We start from the raw sequence: 13,918 nt of genomic DNA, 5'->3' as shown, positions 1-13,918 counted from the left end.
CCTGCGGTAGTTTAGCGCGTATGGACGATTACGAACGAACACGTGCAAACTACGCTTTCGCTGCGGCTAAAAGCCGTGTGAAGCGCCGGGCCTTGCTCGTAGAACCCGTCTTACGTCAAACGGCCGCCATTGTAAAAAACCACCCCTAGACGTGATCGCAGAACGAAGTACACGTTCAAAGATGTCCATTTTACACGAGACCTCGGGTGCAAACGAAATACACTGAGCCTCGCGTGTAAAACGAACACCATTTGGGGAGTCCGCCCTGGGAGAACGGTTTACACGTCCAGGGGTGTACTTTTTCGCTGTGTGTGTATAGGTGGCGAATTACCCAAGCTTAAGTTTCTCTTCTTGCTTTCACGGAACTCCCTCAAGTTGTACCCTTCCCGTTTCCTACATGTATGTATTACGAGAAGTCTAAGGATATCTGCAGAACAAGTTTTTTCAAATTTCGCAAGTTAATAACAATGCCTAGAAGTACTTTTCTTTTTTTAAAACAACAAAAACTCGGAACAGGCTTCCTGATATTGTTGAAAATTGTGATACAATAGAATCATTTAAAAAAAAAGTCTAGTAAAATTGCTTTTCAAATGATCGGTTTTTTAGTTCATGTAATTGTTTTAATAACATAATTTCCTCCCTTTTGTTCTTTTTGTGTGTGGCGTGATGTGGGCGAGTGCGGTTGTATTTTATGGTTTCTTTTGGTTCTTGCTTACTTCTGTTATGCGCCAATTGGTTGCACAGTTTTAATAAAGAAAAACATTTCCCGAAGAGACACAATCCGCCACGCCCATTCCTGCTTCAAGCTCTTGGCTCACAGTCTAACAAACAACAGCAACATCAATTCACTATTTTCAGAAACCACCGGTTTTGGGAAGTTTGGCAGTGATCTGCGCGTTACCGCCATACGAGCGAGGGCTTCTCTTCAAAAGGAATGCGTACGTAGTAAGTATACGTGCATCGTTTTGCCGTCGTTTGATGGAAGTCTGTCTTGCTAGAACGGAGCGAGGATTGTACGCAAACAGCGACGGCACAGCATCTTTTTGCAACCTCGCATGATTCGTAGAGAAACGCGCTGTAGCGCCAGCCGTCGAATGTCCCGTGTATAGCTAGCTGTCCGTCGTGAAGTGTTCCGAGCAGATCTTCGAGCTGGGTTTCGGAGTGTACGGCCTTCTAAAAATTGCATGACGAATGACGTCGTCCCACCTTCCTCAAATTCATGTTTTTGGGGATTTAATGAAAACGCACGTCCGGGCTGCACAGCGTGTTCGGCATTGCACAGCGATATGCCACACATTCGGGGTTCTTGCACTTCGGCACCATGAGACGCTTGAGGGAGCAGAGTCTGAATTATCTTCGTTCGTGATTGCTGAGGAGTACTTATAAATTAAGGTCATTAAAACGTAACATAACAAAAAGTAATCGTCCGCCCAAAATGCTAGAAACGCTGCAAAAAAAAAAAAAAAGAAAAGAAAGACGCCGAAAGTTATGACATTGCGAACAAGCCTCTTTGAGTACGAAGGTGAACAAGTAACCTTCTTGGGTACGAAGATCACGTCGGGGCACAATGTTGCTTGACATACAGCCAACCCGCTGAATGCCCGCTCAGAAGCTGGTAGTAGCATTTAATATCGGTTTTAGAGTGGACCGCGGTTTTTCGTTACTGTAATATTTTTGACAGCTTTTTACGAATTTATGAATGCTTAGACGGCACATGGTATGGAACTTATCTTTAATCTAAACAGATAATTGCGACACTTACCAATTCATTATACACTGTACGACCTTTGTGGACACCACGTCGGGGTAACAAGGATCGCCATAAGCAACTGGGGAGATGTTCAGTTCTTAGCGTTGCAACTACTCGGCGGAATCGCGGTATTTCAGGGAAAATCGAAGTGTTATTCTTACATATCCTAAGAATAACGGAATAAAAGCAACACGCTGCCGATTTTCGCAGGGTTCAAATTGTTTCACTTCCCCTCACACCAAATTCAAAGAAAGCGAAGAACCTTCTAAGTAGAAAGAGGCAACAGCAGAAATTAAAGTAATATTTGGGAATAGGTAAGTTTATAACATTCATTCCAAATTGGTTTCTGGTTTTTGATTTGTTTATCTGTGTCATATGCTTTGTAGTGGCTTCATTTTTTATCGCTTTCCTTTTACTTCGCTAATTGAAATTCAAACTGTAGAGAAATATTTAAAGGAAAGGTACGGCTTTTTTTTTTTTTTTTTTGTAAACACCAAACTCGACTGGTGGGAATGTAACGAGAATAAGCCAGGAAATAAGATTGCTGTCAAAAAGCTTTATTTTTCTGATCAAGTTTTTATTCAAGCTAACCATCTGAGCGTTTCATTATGCGCTCAAGGCTTCGTGCGTGAGCAGGATATGAATTAGACGGAAGAAATCACTTTTCTGTCACACATATATGCCTGTTTTGCCCAAAATCTCGACATCGCAGACCTGGAAAAGAAAAGCATGATCTCATAAGTGTGAATATAAATTTACTGCGTCTTATAAAAACCAAACAAAAATTAAAATGGTTATCACGGAGTTTATATACTAGCCAGATATTTAGACTTTTGGCCGTGCATCCTAGTCTGGAGCTAATTTGCTGCTTTCGGTGTGAATAAATTCTAAACTTTTATTCGGCTTGCGCTTACTTTTTTTTTTGACCGTTGCAGGTAACGTCTTTCTAATAGACTAATGTGTATTATGACCCGAATTAATTGAACCGACATAATTTTGTGTGTTTGGATTATATATATATTTTTTTCTTATGTTAATTCTATTAAAATAATTCCCTTTCCACTTAAATACTTTCTTCGAAGCCTCACAGCAGCGGCGAACATTACGCTAAGAGGACATTTACCAGAACGTTAGCTGCTCTCTGATTCTTCTGCTAAGGAATCTCGCTAACTAACTGATCTAAGTCACGTGGCAGAACTCCCACTGCCGCCCTAAAGTTTCGGGAGGCTTCTTTATAAGTTCTTGTTACAGATCTGTCCCCATTTCTGTTCCACTGTTCAACATTAAGTAACAATCGTCAATTACAAAATGTGATGAAACACATTTTGTAAAACACATAAGTTTTTTCTTTCGGAGATAGATAGGGAACATTGTTGTTTTAAAACAACAATGTTCGCTATCTATCTCCGAAAGAAAAAACTTATTGCGAGAAATGACGCCATTTGCAGCGTCCGCAGCAAGGTCGTCAGAGTCATAGTCTTTCACAAAAAAAGGAAGCAAAACTCACCTTCACGCAGCTTCGCTGCGACCGCATGCGGCCGCTAATTACAAAACTATTAACCCCCATTTTCTCCCCCTCCTCCCCCCTTTCGCGGCGTCCAGCCGGCAACCAAAGCTCCGCTGTCCCCCATGCACCTCCGGGAAGGGAGTCCCATACAATTTTGGTGAGCGAAGTTTCGTCAAAAACATTCCTTCCTTTCAGTGTTAATCGTAAAAAAGAAATGTAAATTTTGCCAAATGCCTTAACAAAACAAAATGTTCTAAATCTTGGGAAGAAGTAGTAACGAGTAACGTAAGTACGTTACCCATTACAGCTTTGAAAACGTAACGAGCACGTTACCCCGTTACCGAGAAAAGTAGGAATTTGTAGTAGATCGTTCTTCTCCTCCGCTACGCTATCCGCAAAGAAAACGCCTCAGCTGCGCATGCGCGCCGCCAGCTTTGTCTGCATAGTTCAAGGTCTTGTGGCGGATTACGGAGCGCTATCCGGGTGCTTAGCGGGCTGCCGGAAACACTCTACCACAACTCCCTAGTAACGCGTCACGCGTAAGGCCATTACTTGTACAGCGGTACCGCCAACACTGCTCATATTACATTTCCCGACCAGAAAACAACACTCGTTTACAACCGAAAACCGACCCAAATACAAGGCGTCCTTGTGTGACACTACAAATAAAAGCGTGCGAGTAGTGACGTTATCAGCTGAGCACGGCGGCGTTTTCCCAAATCTTGCCTGCAATACGCACGAAAAGCTACACAGAAATCACCTCTTCGACAGGGGCAGCGGAGAGTATAGGTGCCACCCTTGATCGAGTCTTCTGAACACGGCATTCCATATCTTCCTTCAGGCTGGCAGGTGGCATAGGGACCATTCCTAGTACTTGATTGTAAACAGCACAATCCGCTCCCGCAAGGCGCGTTGGGGCTACACGGCTGGCCCTTACGTCCAGGAGTAGGACGGCGAGTACTGCCGAAAGGGAAGTGGGGTACGACTGGCTGCTGTCCCTGCAAAATAAGAGATGAAACGCCGATACGAGCGAGATTTAGGTTTCAAGAGGGTGTCTTTCAATTTACACTGACTGCTGATATATCAAACCATTATGTAGCCATTACGTGGCACCAGACCTTTCTTTTTTCTTTACTTTTCTGCGCGTGATAAGAGCATCGCCCGGATCGCACTCAGTGTGTTTACAGATGCGAGGTGCCGCAGCAGGGTTGTCGCGCGTGTAGCAGAGCTACAGTTCCCGCGATGCATGTCGGCAGCGGTGACGTAACGAAACTGGCTGGGGATATCGGTATATGGACCTATTTACAAAGGCGTTAACTAACCACCTTTGCTAACGCGTCCGACTAATTATTTGCTAACAGAATTGATTACTTTTTTTTTATTTTCATTTATTTACAGATACTGCCATCTCAAAACAATGGGCCCAGGCGGGGTGGCGGAACAAAAAGTGGAGATATCCTTGTAAAAAAAAAAAAACTAACAAAATGTCTGATTACAATCACAATTGCAGTGGTGCCATACTGCTTATCACACTCGTTATCGTAGGGGCATTTACAAAATCTGACTCAAGCTCATTCTCATCATCTATACATCGTGGAAAAAAAAATTTAAAGGTGTCTGTAAAATACGGATATGCCTGAATATATTTTTTATTTTTTATACGAGTAAGAAGTCTGCATGAGTCAGCTGGGATGGCGGAGTGCACGTATCTTGACATATCGATAGTATGCAATCCATTTACTGATTAAAAAAAAGATATTTTAAACGATGTGTATACATGCGTGTCTTGCTTTGAGCATTGTTGCCGAGTCTGTGGAATGATAACGGTAATGAATAAACCTCACTGTCTCATTTCGGAGTCGTTCAAGCTTATTGATGTTGCTCTGAGTGAAAGGTTCTCACGGCATACTTGCGTAATATATGATATGTAAAACAAGGGTTTTAAAAGCGGCTAACTTAAACTCCGGTGTTGTGTACTTCAATGATCGTCTTAAAGTCCACAGCCTAAACATAGCCTTATTACATACTTTGTCCACTTGCAGGTTCTATGAGAGGTTTGACTGTATGTACACACATAGGTATTTGTACTCCTTTATGTTACAAAGCTGTACGTCGTCAATACAGTACCGAAACAGTAAAATACTTCGCTTGCGTGTAATAATCGTGCTTACAGTGCTCGATCTGTTTATTTCCATTTGCCTACCTTGCCACCAATAGAAAATTTATTCAAGTGTTGATTTAGTCTTATCTGATCGCTTTCAGTGTTGTCCTTTGTGAAAAAAATGGTATCATCAGCAAAGTGTTTTATTTTTACTGCCGGCTCGAGTCCTACGCACATGTCATTAATATAAATAATTAATAGCAGTGACCCTAAGGCGGACCCTTGTGGACCTTCGGAAATCACTGGCAACGGTTCAGCTTTCGCGTTTTTGATATGAAAAAAATTCGGTTCTTCTAATTAAACACGCTTCCAGCCAGCCGATCAGCTGTCGGTCAGCTGTTTAATGATACCTGCAATTTTACATAACAGCTTTTGATGGGACACCCAATGAAATGCATTGGCGAAATCCAAAAATGTTACGTCTATCTGTTCCGTACTAAGAATGCACTGGCTTCAAACGTGAAAGACCTCAATCAGCTGCGTATTTGTAGAAAGTTCTTTACTAAACCCGTGCTAATGTTTACTTAGCGTTTGATCACTCTCCACAATATTTGATAAATATTTAGCAATTATATGTTCTGATAGTTTACAAGAAGTACTTGTTATTCAAATCGGACGGTAATTTGTAAGTAGTGCTGTATTGCCGTGCTTATGAATCGGGATGACCTGACCACATTTCCAGTTGACAGGAAGAGCGCAGTCCTCCAGAGATTTAATAAAAATCAACGTTAGATAATGAGAACCTTTTCCAAAAATTTGGTGGGATGTCGTCTGGTCGGCACGATTTGTTTACGTTCAACCACAGCAATTGGTTACATACTCCCTCCTGTGTTACTTAATTTACTTTTGTCAATTGAAGGGGAAGACGAATTAGAACAAAAAATTGGCATTTGACCATTATCTCTAGTAAACACCGATTAAAAGGATTCGTTAAACAAATTTGCAATATCGTTCGTATCGGTAGCCTCCAATTGTTCTGTTAAAATTGACGTTAAGTCTTTTTTTCTTGGCGATAAATACCGCCAAAACTTATCGGTAGCTGATTTCATAAAAGTTGGAAGCCTTATTGTAGTATAAAATGACTTCACCAAGCAAACCGCATCTTTCATCTTTCGAGATAGCGCAGACACTTGAGCCTTCCCATCGGGAGTACTCGCGCCATGGTAAAATGTCTTTGTTCTCTAAGTTTCTTTCTAGCTGTATCACGTCTCTCGTTATCCACAAATTGTTTGTATGCTTTTTCTTTACACGAAGGAGAACAAACCGTTTTATTGCCTCTTGTATTTAGTCCTAAAACCCATCCCAGAGTAGGTCAGTCGACGTAGTTGATGATTTCGCCAAATTTTCAAACTCTAATAAGTGAAGGTCGACAATATCTAAAGTACGGCCCCATCGTTAGATTTTTTTGGCTTCCGCTGGAATAAAGCTTGTGAACAGCTGAAAATGACCGCACAATGATCTGAAATTCACTCGTGGACATCTCCGGAATACGTGAATTATGCCATTTTGTGGTTAACAAAACTGAAATTAGGTGTATTTTGATTGTGTTGATTTTTTCATTGTGAATTTGTATCTTCTCCTCATGTTTAATGAGCTATAGAACCGGAAAATATTTAAATAAATACAAAGATTTTATAAATAAATAGATCACTAGCATTTAATTAAGTAAACACAAGACCGAAAGAAATTCCCCCAAACTCTATCAAGTTTTCGCTGCGTCACTGGGCAAACGCATACTAACGAAATGCTTATTGTTACAAGTCAAACATAATTTTTCAAGTTTTTTGGCCGTGTCATCATATCTGCTTCCTCTAAAGATTACTGTGACTGTCTAAAATAATACACTGCTGCATGCATTCTAGGCGTATGATTAATTTTAAATCCAGTAATATTTTCTCATATCGCTTCTGAGCGTCACCTGTGCCATTTCAGTGGCAAGCTACCATACTGGGTGAAGAAAACTTACACCTACCTGAGATGAAATCACTTCGGCCAGCAGAGAGGCCAAGGCGAAAATATTACGCTTTTTTTATTAGTAACGTAAAACAAAATTTACGTTACGGTACCGAAAGTTTACGGCACTACTATCAAATTACGTTACCCTCTACTCTTTACGTTTAAGAGAAATTATTCACGTTTTCGGTGCCTTTCAAGGGTCAACGCACAATTGGGACTCCCCTCTATTCTACAAAATTGATCGACAAAGAACAAAAATACGTGAAATCACTCTTTAAACGATTAATTGCTGTCGGAGGTCGTGACTGAGGCTTCTCGCTGCAAAATATTTAAATTTAAAGTAACGTAAAAACAACGTTCCTTAGTTTTCAGAAACAACGGTAAAGGTACTTTGCTACATTTCAGGGGGAAGTAACAACTTTATCTAATGTGTATTTTTTTGTCGCACTAACGAGTACCGATACATCGGCGCTTATTTTGTAACAGGCACAACACAATGACCCCACAACGACGCACGTTGCCGTTGTGTTGTCGCTGCTGTTTATAAGATAAACAAAAAAACAACGACGACGACGACCCCGACGACAACAACAACAACACTTCTTAGTGTCAACCACGTTGGTAATAGTTGTAAGTGTGTATCTCCATTTAACAGATTCATTGTGATGAGACACACTAGAGTGCATTAGGTACCGAGGACATGTCCTGAACTTGTGCGTGTTAACGAAGTTTGAATGCCTTGGGGTAATGAACACGGGCGTTTCGTCAGTCAACAAGATAATATAGAATGTTTGGTACCTAGAGAAATAGTCTGGAGGGTCACTTGTTCCCACGGCTGCACATTTGTAGCCAGTGGGGAGCGATCAAGAACCAACGCAGTCACCAACAATGCGTATAGTCAAGCTGTCTTCGAAAATGTTTACTATTTGTCGCTTTATAGGGTTCACAGAACTTCAAAATTCAACTGCAGTTTACTCAAAACTTTCCAAAACAGCACCGGACGAGCCAAGAAAATTTCGAGCATAGAGAGAGATAGGCATTAAAATTATATAAATTAAGCAAGGCCAGGAGGCGTATCAAAAGTCAGCAATATGCGTAAAAGTGCATGGGGCTAAAACAGGGATGACATTTCTTAAAATCCTTACTTCGAATCCGGCGGTGACATCTGCCAGCAGTGCGGCCACGATGACGGTCAAAGGAAGCGCTCAGAAAAATGTCTTCATGGCTGGGCTTTTGCTGCTTAATCTGCAGTCACACTGTAACCTGAAACCAATCGCGGCCTCCTTTTATAATAAGAAAAACTGAGGGAGCTGAGGAGGTTAGAGCGTGCGGTGACTTCAGAGTTGCAAGCTCTGATTGGAAGGATAGCTTGTAAACCTTTGCTCAAATGCCAGGCTTTGTGCTAGGGGCTTACGACGCCCCTGATCGCACTGATTGGAGGGGGAAAGAGGAGTAGTGTGTAAAGAGAAAAGACAGCTATTCTTTGCATTTGCCCATTAATCCTTCCTATTGGTGCTCGACGCTGTGACGTCAGCGCGCGTTCTCATCTCCTCTTCTTTTTCTGTTTCTCTCTGTACTGAAAGAACCCGGATCTTCTCCAACTTTCCGCGCAGCAGATATTAAAAAGATACGTGAACTTTTTGTATCACATGTAAACATCTTCTTTTCGCATGTAAAAAAAAAAGTTGTTTCGCTCTGATCATAAGATTCTTTTTTCTTCGTGACATTTGTACGTAATGTGCAACCGTGAAGGATGTTCTTACGGTGAATATCATGGCGGTCACAGTATGGTTGTTAAAGCCAATATTTGCTAAAATACGCTTCTTAATATCCGAAGCTTCAGGCAACATGATAGCGACGGCTATGCTGTCTGTATTCATGAGTGTCACATTTATTCCAAAAAATACCTCATAGAGTGACACTACATATATTGATGAGGTTGTCTTCTAAAGCGATAACTCCATCGTTGCGCCTTAAGCCCAATAAAAACCCAAAAATACGCGCAATCTAGCTCTCTTATAAACTTGATAAAATATAGCAACACGTCTCTTTTTCTGCTAATTTAAAAACTTGAATGTCACGATCATTGACCACGACTAGAAGAGAAAAAGAGGTCAGTGATATTGGTAGCTTTCGGTTTTTGGCCGCCTAGATGGCATAAATTGTGTTGTATGTGTGACCGAACTTATTGATTTATCTGGTGATATATACTACAACGCCGATAAGCTGTATATTAGAAGAGGGGTACAGATAATACAATAAAATTACAAGATGACACTCTAGACTGCTTACGTGTAGTAGTAGTAGTAGGAACATTTATTTCACTGCTTTGCAGTTAAAAGGGCCATCCCGAAGATATTTAAAGACGACATTCAAAGAAGTCTCGTGTCGAAATTCAAAGGAACAAAGTAGACTCATCTGGCTGTGTTTCTTTTCCAGCCAAAACACAAAAAGGCGGTGTTCCGTTTCGGGCTATAGTTTCATAACAGAACACATGGCAAAAACCGGTGTCGACCTATCTGGAAAAGTAATTGCCCCAGTGTACGATGCAAGATCCTTTCAGGATTCTAAACTCCAAAAGTGTGGTCACCTTTCTTCGGGAGATGGGGTCTGACATCGTTTCCGGGTTTTCCGTCAATATTCAGGAGTTATATTACTCCGCATTTCATTCAAGAATGCTATCGATTCTTCTCAAGACCATCAAATAGCAGGGTGTCGTAGCCTTCCAAAACACAGCCGGCATGAACCTGGACAGTTTTTTGGAGCTTCTGCTTGTTTACCTGACGGTAACTGTAGTATCGCATGATAATTGTTCATATCTACAAAAGAGTGGAATGTGCTTTGAGTGATGTGTGGCCCCGTACCTCAGCGATGTTTTCCTCGCCGCTTTTCGAAGTGCTATTCAAAAAAGATTGAAAGATCCAAGGATTGAAATCATTTTCAGGTAAGTCGATGATTTCGTCATGTTATGCAACATAGAGGTGAATGACGCTACGGACGGGTGCCGAGAAACAGTCTATGCGATGCTTTGAACAGAGATACTTAGGGCTCACATTCACCCATGAATTCCCCTTGGATACTTCCATCAGATTCCTGGACCTGGCACTGGGATTCGAAGGTAACCACGTGTGCTAGAGATACTAAGCCAGGTCATGCAAAGGCTTTCTACTTTTTGACTCGGGACACTTTTAGCATGTAAAACGAGGGTTGGCCACCACAGCCCTTTTACCCGCCCTAAAAAAGACTTGTCATACTCAGGTCGATCTAAGTTCTAGAACTCAGGTCTCGAGACAAAATTAAGTTGGATATCCAAAATCGCTCCTCATAGCGATTAGCGAGCCGCTCTGCAGGATCATAAAACGCGGATTTGGGAGCACGGATGGAACCACAAAGGAAAAGACAAAGACTCGACATGCTGTCGTGGTAGCGTCCTATGTTCACGGTATGACCAACAGGTTAAAAAAACGTTGCCGGACGGAAAGGCGTTCAGATGGTGTATTCGCCTTCGAACAAAGACCCTTCCATGTGTCGCAAGTTTAAGCCGGAGCGAAGCAACAACGATAGGGTATGTGGCACAGCTCAGAAGTCTCAATACGCCCTTTGTGAAAAGGGCGTGGAGTAGCACATTCCACTGACATGCGGCTTAAGTTAGATTGGACAAACCGGGGGATGCATCGACAGTTGGACGAGGGAGCAGACTACATCGGTGGAAACTTTGTCAGCAGGGGGACATTTTCCAACCCTTTGCCATGCGTGTCAATGTTCACTTCGGTTCTGCGACTTAAAAATCGTGGCAAGGGACAGAGCAAAACTGGCACGTGAAATCCTGGAGGCCATACCATTGAGAAAAACGGCTATGACTGCGTTAGTCCACTTCCTTTCTCGCTGAACGGGAAAGAAAAATGTTCTTTCAAGGGTTAAATATTGGGTGAATTAGACTGGAAAAAGAAAAAGATGAGAGAATATTTCCCTCATGTGGGGTTCGTAATGGAAGAGGAGGAAAAAGACAACTCAATCGTTAGTCCAGCGGTTTGTATGGTCTTTTCTTTGTGTATATGTTTACTCTATTTCAAGAGAAAAATCATCGTTGAGAAATATGGCGTTGTTTTTTTTAAGCTTATAGCCGGACTATAAGACAGCAGCTTTCTGCTATCAGAAACAACTTCATAATAAAGGGGCGATTTTTTTTCTGGTTTGAAACGACCAAGACGATGAGCCTTTTATATTTCCGGTGACTGAATTTCAACCCCTAGTTTATCGAATGCAAGCTTCTGAAAACGTTTCCCAGATTTTGCCCATATTTCTTTTTTGGTGCCATTTATTCTAACGAATAAACCACTGGATCCCCGTGATCGAGCCACGAAGCATACATTTTTTTTTCTTCAAATAGAAATTCCATGCTGCAAAGTAGACACTTGATTCTAGATTCTGGTACCTGGGCCCCAATTGCATTTTCTAGTTGTGGAACAGTCTGTTCTAAGTTCTCAAAATGTTCTACGTTTTTTTATTATTATTTTTTATGTCGGTGTGCACACAGAATTGCGTTTTGCCCGGTATGAAGACTTTTAACGCTAGCGTATACTTTCGTCAAAATTTATTTTCTTTGCCCTCTTGCGTTTGGCGATAACCTTTCAGAGTTGTTAGTGACCTTTCAATTTGAAGGTTAAAATATATCGAAACCACTGACGCTGCTTTGGGTTTGCGTCTGTGGGCTGAACTCACCATTTTCTTTATTGAGCAACAATGAGTTTAAAAGTTCGGTAGATGCAGGGGGCTGGAAGAAGTCAATGTTCGCCCTCAAATGCGCGTCATCATAATATTTCATTTGCTCGCCATAGAGGTTAACACTTTCGTCAGAGAAAGGGAATGAATCTCAAGTCTTAATCCTTAAACACACCTTGTTCATCGCTGAACTCGAAAGGTAATTGGAAACAGTTGGTGTTATAAGTCCCGATAGACTCCTTGAACTTCTCCGGAGCGAGGGATCTAAACGTCGTGCAGACATTGCAGGGTGTGGAATGGTGCTCACAATTGTAAAATTCATATTAAAAATATGTCCTTACAAAAAGTTCTAAGTCATAAAGACGTAAATGCAGGCTGACGTTTAAAGCGTCATTCTTCAGAGGGCACCAAAAATTACCCGCCGACTAAGAGGTGTAGTCGTTCTGCTTGTGAGCATTATGGTGGTATGCAAATGTTACTTATAAAAAAGCAACCACAAACGTTACTCACTACTTAATCAAAACGTTACTGAGTACTTTACTTGCTAACGATGTTTAAAGAACTTCGCTAAATTGCAAATTAACGCGCTACTTTAGAAATGAAGGAGTTACTTTTTCGTCGTTCTTTAGACGGCGTCGTTCCAAAGCAGTAACAGCATTTCGAAGTTGCCCATCTTTAATGTTGCTTCGGTTTTAAACATTTCACAAGGTATAAATTTTTGCTGAGTTTATAAACATCTTTTAGTAGGAAGACATGCTTCACATTTTGCCAAATATTTGACTGAGAAAATAGTTGGCGACGAATGAACTATCTGATTAATTTTTAGGTTAATGAAATATTTTTCCCAGCTTATTTCACTAGCGACGTTTAATTAGATTAAATATGGAGTTTGGCTACTAGTGTAAATATCTTGATGCTCTAAATGTATTCCGCTAAGATTTGTGTACCGTAGAAAAACATTAATTACATAGACCAATTATTTTTTGCTGAAAACAAAAATGTGACTGATTATTATCCTTGATTAAAAAGTACTGACATGTGAAAACATTGTTATATAGTTCATCCAACAAGATAAACCTTTCATGAACATTCTCTTTCTGTCTCACTAGTATAGATTGTATGCTCACGTTTTGTGAACAGTCTTGGAAATAAACCTCCCTCAATCTTAAATGGGCGGTGTACCTGCATTTGTTTGGAAGGTTTTTTCAGGGTGTCGAACCGGAACCGAACCGAACCGAACCGAAAACCGGAGCCGAACCGGTATTTTTTCCGGAACTGAACCCGAACCCGAACCGTTATATTGTTATCGCGATGAACCCGAGCCGGAACTGAACCGGAAAAAAAAATAAAGGTTACCGGCTCATGTCAAAACGGTTCGGCCACGCGCTGTTGACAATGAATGTGCTATCAATGCCATTTGTTTTTTAAGTGCCGTCAACTCACACACACCTCGCTTACATATTTTTCTTCTCCACTCAGTCTTAGGAATATAAACGCTGCATTCATGAATCTTGACAAACGCTGCATCCATGAATCTTGACTAGGAACCAGTATTGCGCTGGTCGCGGCTTGCACGGAAGAAAGAGAATTGGAAGGCTGTGCAAAAAAGAAAAAAAAAATCGCGTCACAGGATTTCATTTTCCTACAGTCTCGTAAATCCTAAATGCTGCTGTGCGTTCATTTCATAACACGTTTCTAGAACGCGCGAGTTCTTGAAGCTTGCTTCCATCGGAATGAGAAAAGAAAAGGCTGTGGAGTTTGATAATAATGCGATCCGGTTTCGTAAAGGCACTTAGAAGGTAACATATTTGTGAGACAGCGA

The 13,918-nt window shown here is 41.3% G+C and overlaps 1 pseudogene; it reads right to left on the bottom strand.

Moving 5' to 3' along the window:
- Positions 1-2,408: 2,408 nt before the first annotated feature.
- On the bottom strand, positions 2,409-8,597 carry LOC115324274 (annotated as a pseudogene).
- Between the last annotated feature and the right edge of the window lie 5,321 nt (positions 8,598-13,918).

The sequence above is a fragment of the Ixodes scapularis genome, unplaced genomic scaffold (assembly GCF_016920785.2).
Source record: "Ixodes scapularis isolate PalLabHiFi unplaced genomic scaffold, ASM1692078v2 PGA_scaffold8__174_contigs__length_109621045, whole genome shotgun sequence".
In the NCBI taxonomy this organism is placed as follows: Eukaryota; Metazoa; Arthropoda; class Arachnida; order Ixodida; family Ixodidae; genus Ixodes; species Ixodes scapularis.
Note: the sequence above shows the minus strand (reverse complement) of the source record. Positions and strands in the feature narration are given on the sequence as shown.